Source organism: Leptopilina boulardi, unplaced genomic scaffold (genome assembly GCF_019393585.1).
Source record: "Leptopilina boulardi isolate dan_hultmark-lab unplaced genomic scaffold, ZJU_Lbou_2.1 LbouV2_31, whole genome shotgun sequence".
NCBI classification, from domain to species: Eukaryota; Metazoa; Arthropoda; class Insecta; order Hymenoptera; family Figitidae; genus Leptopilina; species Leptopilina boulardi.
This window is the reverse complement of record NW_026137874.1, coordinates 2740632-2746835: the sequence shown is the minus strand read 5'-3', so window position 1 is coordinate 2746835 and position 6204 is coordinate 2740632.

Genomic DNA, 6204 nt, shown 5'->3' with positions numbered 1-6204 from the left:
ATCGTCAAGATAAAAAAAAAAAAAAAAAAAAAAAAGCTGCTTGCATTCTCATTTATGTACTATTGAAAATGAACAGGATGATCAGAGTCAGCACGCGAATGAGAAAAAAAGACAACAAATTATTATAGATCATTTACTTCCTTATTTTCAAATACTGCAAAATTTTCAAATTTAATTTGGAATCATGCAAAAAATACAAAATTTGTTAATAGGGGTGAAATCTGCTCTCGTCCAAAAAGCAACGCAGCATGCGTATGTTAAAAATAAATGCGAATCCGAAGCTTCAACGTTGTAAATATCGAATGATACTTGTTTTATTATTTATATGTAAAACCGCATGACTGAATGACAAGTGTGATTGTTCGTTCGATCAACTATTAAGCACACTAAAATTATGATCGACAAAAATGCGAATTAAAAATTAAAAAAAAAAAAAAATTGCACGAATGTTTATTTCGTATTTGAAAGAATGACTCATTTTGTGAATTCCAACAAATAAAGAAACAACAAATATAATTAATTTCTTTTCGTTTACACCCCACCGTTAAAATTAATAATAATTATAAAAAATATTTCAAATATGTTTTTCTAAATTAAAATTTTTTTTAAATATTAATTTACTAGACACTTTTCTCAAGTGTATACTTTTTAATTTTACTGAATGTTTAATTAATAATTTGAATATCTATTTTTCAAAAATTAAAATTAAGTTTTTCAATTTAATAAAAAATAATAAATTTTTTCTAAATCATCGAAGAATGATGAAACCGGTATTTCTTTTTTTCTTATACATAATTCATGAGAGTTATATTCGTGTCAATACCAAGATAAATATACGAACCCCTTGGTGTGTAATCATGTTAAGTGAAATTTTTCTCTATTTTTTTTTCATCGATAAAAATTGATGTAATTTAATCAAGGTAACAACTTCCGTACGCTTGCCTGATGGTCATTAATATTTAGTGGGAAAAACATGTTGACTGAACACTCCGTCATAAAACCGTATATGACCAAAAATTCACGGAATATATCTTTTAATTAAAAACACACATTTCAATTTGCAAAAAAAAAATCTCTTTGATCTTTACCATAAACAGTTTTTTTTTTTAATTTTTCAATAACGTATACGCATAAAAGCAAAATTCGACAAAGAGTAAGATAAAAGCAAATATGTGCTCATCTAGAATGATATTTATATATATTTTTTTTAATTTCCTCCAAATAACATAAATTTTAAATTAAACTCATATATTAATGTATAAACAATATATATATATATATTTATATATATTTTCACTAATGTAAAACGTCAGCGAGTAATTAATTGCAAGTCTAAAAGCTGGTACGTTGCTTCTCCCTGAGGCGCAACAATCTAATTTGCTCCAATGTAAAATTGATTACTGAGAAATGTAATTAGCTCCGAGAATTTAAAAAAAAAAAGAAGATATTTTCCTCATTTTTTCTATTGTTTGATTTTTTCGTTTTGTTTCGTTGAAAATCTGATTTGACAATTTCATTTTCGCGCGTGTACATTGAAAATTATATTAAACTACAATTGAATATGTTTACATCGAATTTGTCGGTATTTTTTTTCATTTGACAAATTTTGCATTCGGAAACCCGTGACTTGAATTCAATTTACATATAGTTTACATTCATTTGCATCGCGCGTGAAAAAAGAGTGTATATCTAACGAAAGAAAATGATACAAGTTTTTCCCGTTTTTTTTTACATTCGCTACGCGCCAGAAAAGATTCATTTAAGAAAATGGTCCAGATTTCTCCCTCACTTCAATCATTCTTTTGCATTATTCAAATTCATGAAAAAAAAAATCTGTAACTGCCAAATGCAATTAGATTTGTAAATATATTTTTTTAAATTTCTAATTTTCAAAATTTAATTTTTATGATTTTTTTTAATTGTAAAAAAAATTCAAAAGAACAATAATAAATTTGTCGATTGTATGAAAATAATAATTAATTGAAGAAAAAAAAGAGAATAAAACAATGGGTTAAAAATGTTATCACAGGTAAAATGTCATCAACAGAAAAGAGTTGTGACAAGTTTCTAATTGAATAATTCGTTATATCTTAACCAGTGCTATTGATCTCTCTTCTCTCTGGGATTTGATTAAAAAACCCATGGACGGTTTTTGTGTATGACTTGATAAACTCGGGGGAATGGAGAGAGAGAGAGAGAGAGAGAGAATAAAATCCGTTTAAAAATAAAAGAAAAAAGAATCGAAAAAATAGAAGAAAAAGAAGAAGAAGAAAAAAGTAACTGTAAAGTTAACGAGACTACATATAAACGAGACACGAGACATTCATGTGTCTTTTGCTTTGAAAGATCCACAAACTCAAGAGCCGCATGCGCGCAAACCTCGTATATGGTCGATATACCCAGAACGAACAGTGAGAATTCACCTGACGTGTCCAATAACTGTGAGTCAGTGAGAGAGAGAGAGAGCTGCTGTATCTGTTCTCATACAATCTCATTTAAAAAACGCGATGAAGCATACACAAAAAAAAAAATTCTCCTATGAATACTGTACCTAATTCAGAATTAAAGTACATTCTAAAATCCCCCATTAATAAATTCTTTTTTATCAGTATCACTAAAAAAAAAAGAAAACAGTGCAATTTTTATCCTTCGAATTATCACGAAATATAGAAAAGTTTTTTAAATCAATAAAAAAATTGATATTATCTTGAAAAAATTTTAAAAACTGAAATTATTTTAAAATATTTCATCAAATAATTGAATTTAATATAATTTTCAAATAATTAATTAAATAATTTAAACAATTTCCAAAATCAGATATTAAAATTAAAAATATTCTTTTTAAATCAAAGAAAATTATTTTTAGTCAAAAAAAAAATAAGAAACAAAAACCAGGAATTATAATCTTTTTTTCTTTTTGTTTAAAACGAAAAAAAGTGTTTGAATGTTTCATGAGCAAAGAACTTGTTTCAGTCAATCGACAAATTCACGTTTTTTTTTTTTTTTTTTGTTATTCAAAGTGGCAAAAAAATCCTGAACAGTCGACCGTCAGATTAGTAAATCCATTTAATTATTCTCGTCTAATCCGGAAAAAGGATAAATCCTACTGCCACTATTTTAAATTAAAACAATACTTAAACTGGTATCAGCATCAGATTAAGTCTTAGAATCGATGCAAGGATATCAAACCTGACAAAAACTGATCGTATTAAGATCATATTTCTTTATATATTAAAAGAATGATTTATCTTAATTTTCGAAACAATGCTAAAGACCCTTTTTTCGAATCATACTATTCTTTATATCTAAGGATATTTATTATGCTCAGATAAATACATTCATTCTTTTATCTTTTTCTATATGAACTTTTTAAATACATAGATATATATATATATATTTATATAATTCTATTATATCTCACAGAATATATTTTTATCGTAAAGTGTAAAAAAAAAATAATAAAACAATAAATGTAATCTACAATTTTTCAAAAGAGGAAAAAAAATTTTTGAATAAAATAAAAATAATAATGAAAGAAAAAAAGAATAGTAAGTTTCAAAAATTAGCGTTCGATTTTGATAGAGTCGAATTTTGTATTATTATAAAGGGTGATTAAAAAAAAATTAATATTTCATTTCTCACTAACCTAAATTTTTACGAATGTAATTACTGCCACAACATTAAAGCGACGTCGACAGCTTTCTAGAAAATTGTTTTCCGGAAGTACTTAATTAAAAAAGTGGAAGAAAAATGGAAGTGAAAGAAAACTTAAAGTTCCTTTTAGTTAAAACTAATGTATAATTACTCTCACAAATGAAAAACATCTTTTTTTTTAAATCCCCTTGTTTAAACTTAAATTTATTTTATATTTTAAAATTGTAAAGGGGAGTTTTTTTTTGGGGGGGGGGTTCTCTTAAATAATGTTCTTTTTAAAATATAAAATATAAAGGCGATTGTATCAGTAAAGATAAAATAAGAAAAGTTTATTATTGGAAGTAGTAAAGGAATTTAAAATTTTTCAAAGTAAAATAGTTTTCTCTCTAATATACATACATATATACTAGACTAGAATTCAGAGTAATTCGTTTCATGTTACTTTTATTCAGCAATATTTTAGAAACTTTTGACAGAATCCCATATGGGTTCCTTTGCACAAAAAAAAAGTTTATTTCATTTTCTCAAGTCGGAAATTTTACGTTTACTAGGTAAATCACATTTTGATAAACGTATCTACTCACGGATGCATGGAATTTTTTTCTAAAGATAGGCGGCAGAAATTTTCATGCATTTAAAAGCAGATAAGGTATTTGCTTAAGCTTCTGTATAATGACTAATAGGGATGAGACATTTTATGTGAAAAATTTTAACTCACAACTACTTTATAAAAAATTTTTTTTAACAAATTTTTACTGACAATTCTGTATTTAAATTTGAATTAAAAAATTGTTCATAAACGAGTACTAAATTATTTTACTATCACAGAAAACTCATCTGCCAAATTAGATAATTTCTATACTATCTAAATATTAATTTTTTAATCAAATTATAAAAAAAAGAAGAATACGACTAAAAAAATTTCTACGATTTAAAAAGATCAACGAAATCTGATAAAAAAATGGTAACAAAAATATTGTTTGTATTTACAAACTTTTATCCAACAAAAGAAACAGGAATTTGATTAATAAAACCTTCCTATACAATTTTAACAAAGATCAACAAAAAACCTGATTACTCAAAATAAGTCGAAAATATAGAAATTTTTTCTACTTTTAGAAAAATTGCAATCATAAATAGAAGCAAGCATTTTTCTATAAAAAAAACTTGCCATTATGTTAACAAAAAAAAAATAATAACAAATAATAGTTTTCATAGTGTTGTAAAAATAAAAATTTATGTGGAAAATAGATGAAAATTCCAATAGTGACAGTGGATATAACGCTTTTTGAAAAGACAACTATTAAAAAAAATTATATTCTTTATTAAAAAAGGTTTTAAAATTATTATTTAAAAAATAGTTGACTTTCCATAAAATAAAAAATAACAGTACCTTTTAATAACCTGTAAGAAAAATATTATTAAACATCCTATTTAATAATAATATATTATTACCATTTAATTTAATATAAGAAATAAAAGATTTTATTTTTTTACTAAAAGTATAAAATTTTCTATTGACATAATCTAATTGTTATATAAATCTCTTCTTGGGTATTAAAAACTCCATAAATTAATAAAAATTTAATTTAATTTAATTTTTCAATATTTATCTCAAAAAGATGTTTAAAAATTAATTTAAAAGATTTCACTCAAAAATTTGGCTTTCCACGTTTACCAAGAAGAGTCCACCTATTATATATAAGAAATATAAACAAATAAGATCCACTTGCTTATTAAATGGATTAGTTTTAAATTTAATTAAATATTAATCGATTTAAATAGCCATCACTATGGGATTTTTCGAAATTAATTACAACCTGCTTTCGCCACATTTCATTGAAAAACAGGAGGGACTTACCAATCGTTGATCTCTTCATTTCGTATAGGGATGCAGACGGTCCATTGAGAGTATATATCCACCGCATCTTCCAGTTTTTAATCCTCTGCTCTGTAAAAAGTAAAAGATAAGTAAAAATTAATTGAAAATAATAAATAAGTAGACAATTATAAAAAAAAACATATATAATTTTCAATATATAATTAAAAAATTAAAGTTTTCTTTACCAATAACAATATTAAATAAAAAAAAAAGTAAGACTTAATAATTAAACTTTTTAATAAATTAATAAAAGAAAATAAAATTACTTAAGAAAAGTTAAAACAAAATATAATTGAAATAGATAATAAATTATATTCACCTCAATTAATAATGGAAAATTGTCCGATTGGAATCCTTCCAAACTTTTTAAAGCACTTCACACAAACACATCGAAATAAAATATTTGAATCAATGTTTTATATGTAAATTTATTACACAAAAAATGAAATAAAAAAATTAATATTTTAAAAGAATAAAAAAAAATTTAATTAATTATTTCGAAATGTAACAATATTTTTAAACTCTTTAAAATAATATTTTTAAAAGAATAAATATTATAAATAATTATATATAACACATCTTTAATTTCTGTGTGATTCAAATATTTTTAACTCCCACACTGAATTTAGATTTTATGTTAAAATTAATTTATACACTTATAATAAAAA